The 17029-nt window shown below is 42.0% G+C and overlaps 1 pseudogene; it reads left to right on the top strand.

Annotated features, from left to right (window-relative positions):
- The window catches only part of LOC115174021 (syndetin-like), a 274337-nt pseudogene extending 264568 nt beyond the window's left edge, over nucleotides 1-9769 (top strand).
- The last annotated feature ends 7260 nt before the right edge of the window (nucleotides 9770-17029 follow it).

Here is a 17029-nt window from a genome sequence, read left to right as displayed (position 1 = left end):
GGTCAAGGCGTGACACTCTTTGACATGCATTCATCCTTTAGACCCGCCCCTCTTATTATTGATTAATGGTTTCTAAGTTGACTCAGATAACTTTTTATTGATAATTAATTGGTCTCTAGTAGGCCCCAACGGGGCTATTACCTACCCATTACAAGCCCATAAGTAATTAGCCTTGGCTTGTGCGAGCTGAACGGCCCCTGTCTCCTGTTTCTGTAGTGTGAGGCAGCTTGATGGACAAGTAGGCTACACCCCCTGGACAGGACACTAGTCTATCGCTGGGCCTTGCATGATTTATAATATCTAATTAGCTACCAAACCAATTAATTAAAGGTCATTTAGCCATTTATGAGCAATTATTTAGTGGTTTAATGTCACATGTTCCTTCATTCTTGAATGTTTAAATGTTTTGACTGATTTATATAGAGCTTGGTACTTAGGGCTCTGATCAGAATTAGGGCTCTGATCAGGAATAAGCAGGAAATTCTAGGCATTTTGCAAAAGTTACTTGACTTTTTTGCAACCCTATTTATTAGGTAACCTGAGATGTGTTCTTCTCCCCAGATGACTATGGAGCCTGTATATATGCAAGTGGATGATAGTGGACAGGTTTAATGGCTTTCCATTTGTTCATTACTTACTGGATGTGATTGCTATTGATTTGCCCCTGCTGTTCTGCTTCTGTTGTTTCAGAGATACACACACACAGCTTGACAGCCTGCATGATCCATCATCAGGCTCAGATGAACCTTAACAAAATATTGTGATTCTTCTGCCTTCTGCTGAGAATTCTGTCTTTTAGTGCTTGGGTTATATTGTTATGATTAATGGACATGGCCAGTGGGACAGGGCTGATTTTCTCCTGAATTTCACAACTGTAGAAAAGACAGAAAAGTGTGTGTGTGAGTTTAAAATGTGCTGGAGCATATTAACCCATAGGAATCTAAGCCCTGTCTAAGCCAGGGGGGGTTCTACTGTACTTAGTTATATGGAATTGTTTTAAGAAGGTCATACCAAGAATATTTGATTTGGAATTTTAAGACCCCTTGAAGTATCCCCCCAAAATTGTAAAAATATTATTTGATGGAAATGTTTATTTGGCCTAACTGCTGTTAGTCCATTTAAAACACATTGAATAACAGATTCAAATGAAATCAAATCAAATGTTATTGGTCACATACACATGGTTAGCTGATGTTAATGCGAGTGTAGCGAAATGCTTGTGCTTCTAGTTCCGACTATGCAGTAATATCTAACAAGTAATCTAACAAATTCACAACTACCTTATACACACAAATGTAAAGGGATGAATATGTACATAGAAATAAGCTACTCAATACTGCCACCATCCATAAGAAGTTTTAATAGACATCCACGTCATCAGCACCCAGGGAACAGTAGATTAACTGCCTTGCTCAGAATGATAGATTTTTACCTTGCCAGCTCTGGGATTTGATCCAGCAACCTTTCAGCTACTGGCCCATTGCTCCTACCCGCCAGGCTACCTGCCGCCCAGAGTGAGTGAGTGAGTGAGTGAGTCAGTGAGTGAGAGAGACACAGAGAAACACCAGTTAGCTTTGAAAGAACAGTGACAGAGAGAGAGGGATAGACGAGCTGGCTTTGACAGACCAGGGAGACACAGAGATAGACATTCTTTGGATACACTCTGTGGATTACAGGCTAATAGCACCACAGACATTAGCTCAGTGGCCAACCATTAAAGCTGGTGCAGTGAGCTATGACAACAGGCTATATCAGCCAGATATGAGAGTTGTTTTTACTACAGAGCTCAAACAGTGAGCTACAGCAGTAAGATACAATTATTTACAGTACCAGTCAAAAATGTGGACACACCTACTCATTCAAGGGTTTTTCTTTATTTTAACTATTTTCCACATTGCAGAATAACAGTGAAGACATTAAAACTATGAAATAACACATCATGTAGTCAATCATGTAGTAACCAAAAAAGTGTTAAACATATCAAAATATATTTTTTCCTTGAGAATCTTCATATTAGCCACCCTTTTTGCCTTGATGACAGCTTTGCACACTCTTGGCATTCTGATAAGGGAATTTATATGCTTAACCTCTCTAGGGTAGGGGGCAGTATTTTCACGGCCGGATAATAAACGTACCCGATTTAAACTGGTTACTACTCTTTTCCAGAAACGAGAATATGCATATAATTGGTAGATTTGGATAGAAAACACTCTAAAGCTTATAAAACTGTTTGAATGATGTCTGTGAGTATAACAGAACTCATATGGCAGGCAAAAACCTGAGACAAAATCCAAATAGGAAGTGGTCTGTAGGACTTCAATTCATTCCTTATCCAAACTACAGTGTCTGTGGGGTCATTTTGCACTTCCTAAGGCTTCCACTAGATGTCAACAGTCTTTAGAACCTTGTTTGAGGCTTCTACTGTAAAGTGGGGATAAATAAGAGCTCCTGGAGTCAGAACACTGCCAGCAGGGCATGAGCCTCAGGCATGCGCGATCACATGAGAGGTGCCTCAGTTCCATTGCATTTCTGAAGACAAAGGATTTCTCCGGTTGAAACTTAATTGCGGATTTACGATAAAAACATCCTAAAGATTGATTCTATACATCGTTTGACATGTTTCTACGAACTGTAATGGACATTTTTGAGTTTTCGTCTGACATGCGCATCCTGAATTTGGATTTGTGAACTGAAGGCGTGAACAAAAAGGAGGTATTTGGACATAAAGGATGGACTTTATCGAACAAAACAAACATTTATTGTGGACCTGGGATTCCTGGGAGTGCAATCTGATGAAGATCATCAAAGGTAAGTGAATATTTATAATACTATTTCTGACTATTGTTGACTCCAACATGGTGGATATATTGTTTGGCATGTTTTTGTGTCTGAGCAACGTACTCAGATTATTGCTTTTTCGGTAAAGCTTTTTTGAAATCTGACACAGCGGTTGCATTAAGGAGAAGTTTATCTAAAGTTCCATGTATAACACTTGTATTTTCATGAACATTTATGATGAGTATTTCTGTAAATTGATGTGGCTCTCTGCAAAATCACCGGATGTTTTTGGAGGCAAAAGATTACTGAACATAACGCGCCAATGTAAACTGAGATTTTTGGATATAAATATGAACTTTATCGAACAAAACATACATGTATTGTGTAACATGAAGTCATATGAGTGTCATCTGATGAAGATCATCAAAGGTTAGTGATTAATTTTCCCTCTATTTCTGCTTTTTGTGACTCCTCTCTTTGGCTGGAAAATGGCTGTGTTTTTGTGTGTTGGCGCTGACCTAACATAATCATATGGTTTGCTTTCGCCGTAAAGCCTTTTTGAAATCAGACACTGTGGCTGGGTTAACAAGAAGTAAAGCTTTAAAATGGTGTATAATACTTGTATGTTTGAGGAATTTTAATTATAAGATTTTTGTTGTTTTCAATTTGCCGCCCTATACTTTCACTGGCTGTCGTCATAGCGATCCCGCTAACGGGATTCAAGCCTTAACAGGATTTATATAAGGCAGCCCCCCACACCTCTCTGATTCAGAAGACACATTTCAGTTTAATACATTCAGTTGTACAACTGACTAGGTATCCCCCCTTTCCTTTCTCTCCGTCTCTCTCTGTCTCCCTGTTATCGCAAAGTGAATGTGTATGTCCCTTTCTCTGAGTATCTGTGGTCTATCAGAGGTCTAACTCTCCGCTCTCTGTGTGTGGGAGGAAGGAGCAAGTCAAGCTAACTATTCTCTCTCTCTGTCCCCCTGTTTTAGGAGTCTCTGGGGGAAGGTTGATCCAGCATCCAGGGTGGCCCGGTGGAGGAGAGGAAGGAGAAGGTGCCTAGCCCTGGCCCAGAGGATGGTCGCCACACAGTCACTGTAAGAGATGGTCTTTAGACCCCCATTTGAAATCCTGTTTATATCTCTTTAGGAAGTCCCTAGAGGGTGGTGGCCACTGAGGGTCGTTCCAAATGAAATCAATCACAGAGCTCCAGAGTGCGGCACTCTGACTTGGCTGTGCGAGTTATAAACTGTATTGGTAGCATCGATGCAAGCTGGACATTCTACACGCTTACCTCACTCCAAACTTAAAAGGTTTTCAGGCTACTAAAACCATGATTCGGTCAAACAATAATATGCATTATCCTCATCATTACTGTAATAAAAGTCTCTGCCCTGCCCCTGTTTCACTGGGGCCTGTTGCTGAGCGACCCACTGTCCTCCACACTCCGGGAGAGAAATGTTATGATTGTATTCTGTAACATTTCAAAATCTGATTGGGAGAAAACACAACTTTGGAAGTAACTACTGTTTTTTGCTGTTGAAGAGATCTCAGCTTTTTATAGGTATTTCTCAACTCTTAATATTGAGCTTTATAACAGCTATTTTACAACCAAGATATTTGATATGGCTTATAGAGACGGAGCGTGTGACATGCATGGCCACCAGCAGTGGGTATTATGTTTAGAGTTAGCGATCTAGCTAATGTGTTTTGAGTTCCCACTTACTCAGATGGTTAAATTAGCCCCAAATAAATTAGACAATGATATTAGTGCACATAAAGATGTAGGCAAAGTCATCTCTGTCACGACCGTCGTATGAATAATTGGACCAAGGCGCAGCGTGAGTAGAGTTCCACATTTTAATGATAGTGAAACTTCCAAAACAACAAAGATATAACGATCGTGAAATACGTAGCGCACATAGGCACTCATACAAAACAATATCCCACCTAGCAGGTGTGAAAAAGGACACACTAAGTATGATCCCCAATTAGAGGTAACGATATTCAGCTGCCTCTAATTGGGAACCATACACACACACACCAACATAGAAATATAATACCTAGAAACCCCCCTAGTCACGCCCTGACCTAAAACACCATAGAGAACCCCAAGGGCTCTCTATGGTCAAGGTGTGACAGTACCCCCCCCCCCCCCCCCCCCCCAAAGGTGCGGACTCTGACTGCAAAACCTGAAACTAAATGGGGAGGGTTAGAGTGGGCAACTAGCGTCGGTGGTGGCTCAGGTGCGGGATGTAGCACCCGCTCAGACCGCGGATCCGGCCATGGAGCCAGGCTGAACGCAGAGCACAGAGGAGCACAGAGGAAGGCTCCGGCCATATATCTTAGTACACCCCCCCCCTGGCTTAAACAGGGCTTAGGCTCTTAAGGGGTTTTAAAGATAGGAAGAATGGAATGGTCCTTAGGGGAGAAGACATACCCCCCCTCAGAGCAGTTACTGTAGCGGTGGAAGGGGCTTACACACCACCTAACCCTTCTGTCCTAGCACCCAGACATGCTCAGCATACAATACGCCATTTTCAATAAAGCCGTTACTGACTATGGGAGCCTCGTAAAGGGCTGCTCTACCTTTAACGACTCATTTAGCCATGCTTTAATGGAATCATCAATGAGGGCCCGCCACCCCAGGGCCCTGAGCAAAGATCAAGATTATAGTTGCGAAAGATAAGTGCCTCTCGTCATTGTCTAAATTACGTATTTATATAAGCATAACCCGATAAATGTCAGGGCTCTGCTTGTTATCTCTCCCCATGGTAACCATGAGATTTGTGGTCATGGTGGGCTGACGACTCACAGATAATGCCATTTTTCGAGTCCATTAAAACAAACTTGTTTGCCCAGGCTCATTTGTGGGAATGTTGTCATATTAAAGGGAGGCAGGCGCAAGCTGTGTGTATGTAACGGCTGTCTGTGGAAAGAGTAGACCAAGGTGCAGCGGAGTTAGTGTTCATCTTAAATTTTAATAAACGTAAGAACACTATACAACAAAAACAAGAAAACCGACAGCCAAACAGTACTGTCAGGTGCAAGACACTAAACAGAAACAATCCCCCACAAAACCCAAAGGAAAAACTGGCTCCTTATGTGTGACTCCCAATCAGCAACAACGAACTACAGCTGTGCCTGATTGGGAGCCACACACGGCCCAAAACAAAGAAATACAAAAAACATAGAAAAATGAACATAGAACGCCCACCCAATGTAACACCCTGGCCTAACCAAAATAAAGAAGAAAAACCCCTCTCTATGGCCAGGGCGTTACAGTGTATGTCTCGTGGCGTATTGGACATCACTTGTGCTTGTTAATGTTCAATGGTTGAATGTAATGCAGGCTGGAAAGGTAATGGTCTTTGTTGAGGTTCTAATTTTGTCCTAGATACTCATTTATTTGGCCCACATAGATTTGCAAATCGTTTCAATGTGTTTCAGGCCCACTTTCAATTATTTCTCAGTAGGCAGCTAGTTTCTACTGCAACAAGCACTTATTAATAAAGAATGTGTCAACACAATGTGGTTATTTAAGGATCATCTTGGATTACACATAACAGACATTCACATGTTTCGTTCATCTCTATAACATCTGAAGGGGGCGTGTTGCATCACCAAGTGAAAAACCCTGCAAGTGCAACTGTTGTTCCATGGCTAAACGATTTCGATTCATTCTCTCCTTCTCTCTCATACGTATCTCTTCCCAACTGAACTTTCGGCTCCAGCCTACTAAGAAGCATTTCAACCTGCTGCCCTAGTATATATGCTAAATGGCACCCTATTCTCTTCATGGTGCACTACTTTTGACCAGAGCCTTATGTGTCAAAAGTAGTGCACTATATAGAAAACAGGGTGTAATTTGGGACACATCCCTAGTCCGTAGTGTACAAAATAGTTTTTTAAACAGTTACCATACTGTTATAATGAGGTCCATTCACCTCTATGCCTTCCCCTTGCCTTGCGTTGGCCTTGTCGCACGGCCAGTCATTAACGCTTATCACCAGATTTGCACACTCAGTTGACTCTCTGCCCATCATTAAACTGAACTTATTTTGTTTATGTAAAACATTTAAAAGGATAATAATAGCATTAATCATGCTGACACATTTGAAAAATGTCTTCAATCCCCCCATGCCCCATTTTTACACTGGACTAGCTTTTATTTTTGTTTCTATTGATTTTAATTAATCGTTTTTTCCCCACAACTATTCTATGTGGCTCAGTGTTTGCTAATGTATAGTTGTAGGGATGAAAACACAGTGAATGTAAAAACTCCCACTGTTTTAGGCTTCATGGCCTGATATGGTGCTGATTTAAACCAACAAGAAGGTGCATTATGGCCTGGCCAAAACTCAATTTCTAGCTACTGTACCTCCTACACCCTTCCACCTCCATCTGATGCTAGGACTGAAACTACCTCATTAACAAGCACAGGGGATCAAGAGAAGTTTCTAAAGCTCAGGAGAGAGAAGGGAAAATGGTCTGTCTGCAATATCCCAATGCATTCAGCGAAAGCCCCTGCTCCCCTCTCCCCTCCTATCCCTCTCCGTACCCCTCTAACACTGCTTCAATCTCTGATTTGGTGGGCCTATCCGCCTAGCTAAAAGCCTGTACTGATTTCAATCTCTGTCTCTCTTCCCAGGGTGTTTCTGGCCGAGCAGTTTTAGTTCCTTCAGTCTCACCTGGATACTATGATGCCTGCAGCCAAGAAGCCCTTCCTCCAGCAGTTCTACTCAAATCAAATCAAATGTATTTATATAGCCCTTCTTACATCAGCTGATATCTCAAAGTGCTGTACAGAAACCCAGCCCAAAACCCCAAACAGCAAGCAATGCAGGTGTAGAAGCACGGTGGTTAGGAAAAACTCCCTAGAAAGGCCACACGTCTTTCTAGGGAGTACTCACAGGTCAGTCAGTCCACAACTCTATGGATGTATCCCAAATGGCACCCTATTCCCTAAAAAGTGCACGGGGGTGTTGCACAGTCCGAGTGACACGAGACGTATGTGATCTTGTCTCAATGTCATCAAGGTATGAAATTATTGTTATTTTCAAATACAATCTCTTTTTGGGGTTAGTTGTGGACAATTTTTAGTGTACAAATGATTATAATTATTACCCGCCCCCGACCATTTGCGCCAACCACAATAGGCCCGCGGCTGAATCTTGTTGCCTACCCCTGTTATAGGGATTAGGATGCCAAATTACAAACGCAACCTACACTACCGTTCAAAAGTTTGGGGTCACTTAGAAATGTCCTTGTTTTTGAAAGAAAAGCAATTTTTTTGTCCATTAAAATGACATAAAATTGATCAGAAATACAGTGTAGACATTGTTAATGTTGTAAATGCCTATTGTAGATTTTTTATGGAATATCTACATAGAGGCCCATTATCAGCAACCATCACTCCTGTGTTCCAATGGCACGTTGTTAGCTAATCCAAGTTTATCAATTTAAAAGGCTAATTTATCATTAGAAAACCCTTTTGCAATTATGTTAGCACAGCTGAAAACAGTTGTTCTGATTAAAGAAGCTATAAAACTGGCCTTCTTTAGACTAGTTGAGTATCTGGAACATCAGCATTTGTGGGTTCGATTACAGGCTCAAAATGGCCAGAAACAAAGACCTTTCTTCTGCAACTCGTCAGCCTATTCTTGTTCTGAGAAATGAAGGCTATTCCATGCGAGAAATTGTCAAGAAACTGTAGATCTCGTACAACGCTGTGCACTACTCCCATTTTTAGCCTGTAATCGAACCCACAAATGCTGATGCTCCAGATACTCAACTAGTCTAAAGAAGGCCAGTTTTATTGCTTCTTTAATCAGAACAAATGTTTTCAGCTGTGCTAACATAATTGCAAAAGGGTTCTTTAATGATCAATTAGCCTTTTAAAATTATCAACTTGAATTAGCTAACACAACGTGCCATTGGAACACAGGAGTGATGGTTGCTGATAATGGGCCTCTGTACACCTATGTAGATATTCCATAACAAATCAGCCGTTTCCAGCTACAATAGTCATTTACAACATTAACAATGTCTACACTGTATTTCTGATCAATTTGATGTCATTTTAATGGACAAAAAAGTTGCTTTTCTTTCAAAAACAAGGACATTTCTAAGTGACCCCAAACTTTTGAACGGTAGTGTATATGGACTTCTGTGCTTTCCGGAGGAGGGCGTGTTTTCCTTGACATTTTCTCTCGGAAAGTACCTAGTGTCATTCTGCAGGAGGACAAAATCAGTCATGTTATTAATTAGTGGTCGCGATCTCCTCTGACACACATGACCTTATCAGTGAGAGTGGAAATGGCTGTTGACCACAAACTCTTCTCTATCAGCTTGATTGTTTTCAAGGTGTGTACCCTTACAGAGTCTTGAGGGTGCGTCAGAGTTTCACATTTTCAAAAAGGGACTCAAAATCAATATCTAGCCCAAACGATTTTACACTTTCTAAAGTTCAATGCCAGGAGAAAATAACATTTGAACATTCTCAAATCTTTCTACTGAAAGTTTTTAACTTTTTCTGTCCTTCCTTACTTTGTACACTGAGTAAAATGTACTGAGTGAGTATTGAATTGACACTGTCCTTGTTTATGGATGCGTCCTAATGGAACACTATTCCATATATACTTCACTACTTCTGACCAGGGCCCTGATCAAAAGTAGTGCACTATGAAGGGAGTAGGGTGCCATTTATGACACAACCACTGTCCTTGTTTATTCCATTCTCCTTGTCATTCGCTTATAGACTGTCTCCACGGCCAGTGAGCTACATAAACCCATATACTGGGTCGTGGCGGCCAAGGCTTTAGACTACGAACAGATGCTGCTGCTGATGGCTGCAGTTAAGTGGGACATTAGGGAGATAATGTCGCAGCACAATGTGTACGTGGAGGTCCTGTTAAAGGTAATGTGGCATGTGTGTTTTAGTATGTGTGAATGTAATGATTAAAATATGGTGAAGGACGTGTATGTGTATATTCCTGTAATGGATTACTTCATAAGGTCATGTCCGTTTGTCATGTCATTGCTGTAATAATACAGTGATGGATCAGGGTTCATGGCTGATTTTCCTGTATATATTTTCTGTAATAACCCTGTAAACTCCACATATAGAACGCATGCTGGCCTCTGGAACATAGTTACGGTGTCACACAGTCATGTCCAATGAGTCTATGTAGAGCTGACTTGGCTTAACCTGAAAAAGAGGTTTGTCTCCATACCGAAGTAGATAAATATAATAATTCCTTTAAAATGTATTTTATTTATATACAGTACCATTCAAAGGTTTGGACACACCTACTCATTCAAAAGGTTTTTCTTTATTTTAACTATTTTCTACATTGTTAAATAACACATATGAAATCATGTAGTAACCAAAAAAGTGTTAAACAAATCAAAAAGAAACTCAGCAAAAAAAGAAACGTCCCTTTTTCAGGACCCTGTCTTTCAAAGATAATTCGTAAAAATCCAAATAACTTCACAGATCTTCATTGTAAAGGGTTTAAACACAGTTTCCCATGCTTGTTCAATGAACCATAAATAATTAATGAACATGCACCTGTGGAACGGTCATTAAGACACTAACAGCTTACAGATGGTAGGCAATTAAGGTCACAGTTATGAAAACTTAGGACACTAAAGAGGCCTTTCTACTGACTCTGAAAAACACCAAAAGAAAGATGCCCAGGGTCCCTGCTCATCTGCGTGAACATGCCTTAGGCATGCTGCAAGGAGGCATGAGGATTGCAGATGTGGCCAGGGCAATAAATTGCAATGTCCATACTGTGAGATGCCTAAGACAGCGCTACAGGGAGACAGGACGGACAGCTGATCGTCCTAGCAGTGGCAGACCACGTGTAACAACACCTGCACAGGATCGGTACATCCGAACATCACACCTGTGGGACAATCCCTCCATCAGTGCTCAGACTGTCCGCAATAGGCTGAGAGAGGCTGGACTGAGAGGTAGGCCTGTTGTAAGGCAAGTCCTCACCAGACATCACCGGCAACAACGTCGCCTATGGGCACAAACCCCCCGTCGCTGGACCAGACAGGACTGGCAAAAAGTGCTCTTCACTGACGAGTCGCAGTTTTGTCTCACCAGGGGTGAGGGTCAGATTCGCGTTTATCGTCAAAGGAATGAGCATTACACTGAGGCCTGTACTCTGGAGCGGGATCAATTTGGAGGTGGAGGGTCCGTCATGGTCTGGTGCGGTGTGTCACAGCATCATCGGACTGAGGTTGTTGTCATTGCAGGCAATGTCAACGCTGTGCATTACAGGGAAGACATCCTCCTCCCTCATGTGGTACCCTTCCTGCAGGTTCATCCTGACATGACCCTCCAGCATGACAATGCCACCAGCCATACTACTCGTTCTGTGCGTGATTTCCTGCAGACAGGAATGTCAGTGTTCTGCCATGGCCAGCGAAGAGCCCGGATCTCAATCCCATTGTGCACGTCTGGGACCTGTTGGATCGGAGGGTGAGGGCTAGGGCCAATCCCCCCAGAAATGTCAGGAACTTGCAGGTGCCTTGGTGGAAGAGTGGGGTAACATCTCACAGCAATAACAGGAAAATCTGGTGCAGTCCATGAGGAGATTTACTGCAGTTGACAGCGAGAGGACGTTTCTTTTTTTGCTGAATTTATATTTTATATTTTAATTTCTTCAAAGTAGCCACCCTTTGCCTTAATGACAGCTTTGTACACTCTTGGCATTCTCTCAACCAGCTTCACTTGAAATGCTTTTCCAACAGTCTTGAAGGAGTTCCCACATATGCTGAGCACTTGTTAGCTGCTTTTCCTTCACTCTGCGGTCAAACTCATTTCCAACCATCTCAATTGGGTTGAGGTCGGGTGATTGTGGAGGCCAGGTAATCTGATGCAGCACTCCATCACTCTCCTTCTTGGTCAAATAGCCCTTACACAGCCTGGAGGCGTGTTGGGTCATAGTCCTGTTGAAAAACAAAATAGTGCCACTAAGCACTGTTAGGTTCTAATTCTCAGAGTATAAAACTCAACGGACACTATGAAAGCTTAACCAAGTTTATTCTCCCAGAGGGTCAATACAGCTGCATTAGACAAAGACATTTTCCCACAAGCACTGATATTTAACCGTTCCTCAAGGCTGAGTCTCCTCCTACACATCTGTATAACACATCATTCTTTACTGCTAGGCAGGACACTAAGTGATATGGGCCATAAACTTTTATTTCACCCTTAATGTGACCTGACCTGATCTCGACCCCCCTCCATCACTAATCCATGGCTCTCTCCCCTTATCAATGCCCGCCACATGTGATCGCTTCCCTACACTCAACACACGGCTGTCATGGTGCCTGGTACCAGACTGTGTCTCTTCTCCTCCCAGAGGATCCCGCCCATAGGATCCCTGATGGCTAACAATAACATATCCTGACATAATGTAAACGTTATACATTACCCTCTCTCCCTCAGTGACATGAATAAGTATATTTCATATTCTCAGAACCCAACAGCACAAACCAGAAGGGATGGCGTATCGCTGCATAATGCTGTGGGTAGCCATGCTGGTTAAATGTTCCTTGAATTCTAAATAAATCACAGTGACACCAGCAAAGCACCATCACACCTCATCCTCCATGCTTCACGGTGGGAACCACACATGCGGAGATCATCCGTTCACCTACTCTGCGTCTCACAAAGGCATGGCTGTTAGAACTAAAAATCTACAATTTTGACTTATCAGACCAAAGGACATATTTCCACTGGTCTAATTGCTCGTGTTTCTTGGCCCAAGTAAGTCTCTTATTCTTATTGAAGTCCTTTAGTAGTAGTTTCTTTGCAGCAATTTGACCATAAAGGCCTGATTCACACAGTCGCCTCTGAACAGTTGATGTTGAGATGTGTCTGTTACTTGAACTCTGAAGCATTTATTTGGGCTGGAATTTCTGAGGCTGGTAACTCTAATGAACTTATCCTCTGCAGCTGAGGTAACTCTGGTTCTTCCTTTCCTTTGGCGGTCCTCATGAGAGCCAGTTTCATCATAACGCTTGATCGTTTTTGTGACTGCACTTGAAGGAACTTTCACATTTCTTGTAATTTTCTGAATTGACTGACCTTCATGTCTTGAAGTAATGCTTATTTGAGCTGTTCTTGCCATAATATGGACTTAGCCCTATTTGGTAAAACACCATCTTCTGTATACCATCCCTACCTTGTCATAACACAACTGATTGGCTCAAACGCATTAAGAAGGAAAGAAATTACACAAATTAACTTTTAACAAGGCACAAGGAATAATCTCAAATATATATTTTGATTTGTTTAACACTTTTTTGGTTACTACATGATTCCATATGTGTTACTTCATAGTTTTGATCTGTAGAAAGTAGTACAAATAAGGAAAACCCTTGAATGAGTAGGTGTTCAAAACCTTTTGACTGGCACTGTATATATTTTAATAGAATTGATTGTGTGGTGGAGCCACGGACCCCTGACCATATCAGATCACACAATATACTGTATTGACATTACTTCTTAGCAAAGCATACTGTAACGACCCTAGCCTTTGTAAGCCCATTACCAAAGGAAATAGCAGTCATTCTCCTGGGGTGACCCATGTTCTAACCCCTCTAGGATGGTACTCTCTTCCACTGTTCGCTACTACAATAGCATTAAATGTTACATATCAACCCAAGTAAAGACCTCCCCAAGGCACTAGCAATTACCATAAATATTCTACAGGATTATGCAAGGCATCCTTTAGTATAGTAGCTCTCACTCTGTTGAAGATTGATGAGTTTACCATAGTAGTTAATGGGTTGAATTTACACTGAGCTTCCCCATTCTCAAAACACTTTACATTGTCGACAGACAACTCAATCACAGATCTAACCTCATCTACACTACATGGCCAAAAGTATATGGACACCTAAATCATAGGCATTAATATGGAGTTGGTCCCTCCTTTGCTGCTATAACAGCCTCAAATCTTCTGGGAAGGGTTTCCACTAGATGTTGGAATATTGCTGCAGGGACTTGCTTCCATTCAGCCACGAGCGTTAGTGAGGTTGGACACTGATGTTGGGCGATTTAGGCCTGGCTCGCAGTCGGTGTTCCAATTCATCCCAAAGCTGTTTGATGGGGTTGAGGTCAGGGCTCTGTGAAGGCCAGTCAATTTCTTCCACAGCGATCACGGCAAGCAATGTTTGTATGGACCTTGCTTTGTGCACGGGGGCATTGTCACGTTGAAACAGGAAAGGGACTTCCCTAAATTGTTGCCACAAAGTTGGAATTACAGAATCGTCCAGAATGTCATTGTATGCTGTAGTGTTAAGATTTCTCTTTACTGGAACTAAGGGGCCTAGCACAAACCATGAAAAACAGCCCCAGACCATTATTCCTCCTCCACCAAACTTTAACGTTGGCACTATGCATTCGGGCAGGTTGCATTCTCCTGGCATCCACCAGACCCAGATTTTTCGGACTGCCAAATGGTAAAGTGTGATTTATCACTCCAGAGAACGAGTTTCCACTGCTCCAGAGTTCAATGGCGGTGAGCTTTACACCACGTTTCGTCTTCTGATGAAGAGTAAGAAATATTGGACCAATACACAGCGTGGTAAGTGTCCATACTTATATTTTTATTCATACGTGAACACTGAAACAAAACAAGAAAACGCACGACAGTCCTGTATGGTAACCTTGACTATACCTGGAACAATCACCCACCAACACAAGAGAAAATAAACCCATATAAATATGGCCTCCAATTAGAAGCAACGACAACCAGCTGCTTCTAATTGGAGGTTGTTCACAGAACTAACATAGAAATACAAATACTAGAAATACGAACATAGAAATACAAAACATAGAACAATACCCCAAAAAAACCCGACAACACAAAAAAACACACCCCTGCCACGTCCTGACCAAACTACAATAACAGATAACCCCTTTTACTGGTCAGTACGTGAAACACATGGTGATCTTAGGCTTGTGTGCGGCAACTTGGCCATGGAAACCCATTTCATGAAGCTCCCAACGAACAGTTCTTGTGCTGATGTTGCTTCCAGAGGCAGTTTGGAACTCGATAGTGAGTGTTGCAACCGAGGACAGACGCACTTCAGCACTCGGTGGTCCCGTTCTGTGAGCTTGTGTGGCCCACCATTTCGCGGCTGAGTCGTTGTTGCTCCTAGACTTTTCCAATTCACAATAACAGCACTTAAAGTTGACCGGGGCAGCTCTAGCAGGGCATAAATCTCATGAACTGACTTGTTGGAAAGGTGGCATCCTATGACGCTGCCACGTTGAAAGTCACTGAGCTCTTCAGTACGAGCTATTCTACTGCCAATGTTTGTCTATGGAGATTGCATGTATGTGAGCTCGATTTCATAAACCGATCAGCAACAGGTGTGACTAAAATAGCCAAATCCTCTAATTTGAATAGGGTGTCCACGTACTTTTGTGTATTTTAGTTAAGCTAGACCACCTGACTATTTTGTATTATCTTGAAAATGGATTGGTACTACTATTTCAATGCATTTGTTTATCTGTTTATAGCAAGCAGTGTACGGCCGGTTGCTTTGTATTTGTACCACAGTAGTTCAGGTTAAGTGCTGTTCTTATGGATCCCACAGTACAGCACACTTACTGTTACTCATGGGAAACCAGCTAGGCACCACACATCCCCCATACATGGCCATCTCTCTCCTATTCCCCCTATGAACATTCAATTGCACTGCAGGAAGAAAAACATTGCAAATACTTTTTGTAGTTGCAATGGCAATTTTTTTTCAGCGAGGCTTCCTGGTTAGGAACTAAAGATGACACCTCTCTTTTGTGACTGTATTGGAAATGTATTTGAAATGAGATCTTTCAAATATGGATTATTTTTTAAATCAAATTTTCCGGTAATTCCGGAAGCACAAGGTCATCGATAACTTTTAATCTCTTTCAACATGTCGAGATCTTTGTTTAAAGTTTTCTCTTCTCATTCCCCTAACCACTCCGAGAGGTCTTCCGATGTCAATTATTTACCAGTTAGGATTTGAATTATTCATATAACGGAAGAAGTTTGGGGAGTTTAATGCAGATTCAGGAAGCTAAGTTTGAGGTTTGTTAAGGAAAGGTGAGTTTCTTAGGTCCCCTCCTGTAACTATCTCCAGGCTTAAAGTTCTCTTCCCAAATGAGTATCAAATCGTTATTCATTCCTTCCACTTATCCCGTCATGCATTTTGCATGGGGACGTGTGGCTCGGCGTGACGTGATGAGCATGAAGCTGGAGCATACGGAGAGAGGGGGCCCTAGTGTTGAGGAACAGATGGGGGTTTTGCAGTGGAAGCGTGACCGTGGGCCTTATTTGCGAGGCGGAAGCTAAGAGAATCCCCCAAATATGCATAAGCATTTCTGTCTGAGCAGCCATAGCTTTAAATCCCGAACCACATTGAGCAAACCACTACACAGCCTCCAATTCTAATGAAAAACTCAGGCTCACCTTTCTGGATCTGTGGATTGGCTGGCTGGAAGACGGCTCTCTGCGAGCATTATTAAGCTGCTCTAAGCCAAATTAATTATGTTTAAGCCAAATAGTCAGAGGAAAAGTGTCTGCCTCACTGACTTGATTTAAACGTATTTGCCATATTGATGATCGCAGCGGACCTAAGAGTTTAATTGACACGACAAGATGAGAGTAACGGTCAGGCTGAGATTTATGCTGCTCATCCAATCTTTTTCTGAGGTAGACATAGTATGGTAGTGGTGTGCGGGTCAGCTGTTTGTTCACCTGCCCGCATTGCTAATAACCCATCCGCCTGACTATATTTAATAAGGTGAAAGTCTGAGGCCTGCACCCAACCCTCACCCACTAATATAGAAAATGTGCTCTAGGCTACAGTCACAAAAGGCTGAACAATTTCTGGACACGGGGAGCAGGATTTCATTTTACGGATTTAAATGCTTCTGCTTATAATTTTCGACATTTTGGTAGGCTATTTGTTAGTCAACTTGTCTATAATTAGATACATGCAGCTTCTCATCTGTCATTATATGTGAGCCAAGACATTTAGGGACTGGGGAGAAAATGCAGAAACTCAACCCCCCAAAAAACGGGAAAGTTTTTCTGTGCAAAATTTCCGAAAGACATCAGTTTGACCGGTTGTAAGGAAATAGAAAGCTGTGAAAACGACCCAACGTGTTTCTGATAAGATTTCAGTTTGGCTTGGATGCATATTTTATATGGCACTATCAGCTTTT

Source organism: Salmo trutta, chromosome 34 (genome assembly GCF_901001165.1).
Source record: "Salmo trutta chromosome 34, fSalTru1.1, whole genome shotgun sequence".
Classification (NCBI taxonomy): domain Eukaryota; kingdom Metazoa; phylum Chordata; class Actinopteri; order Salmoniformes; family Salmonidae; genus Salmo; species Salmo trutta.
The sequence above is the reverse complement of the archived record's forward strand: the minus strand, read 5'-3'. Positions and strand labels throughout refer to the sequence as shown.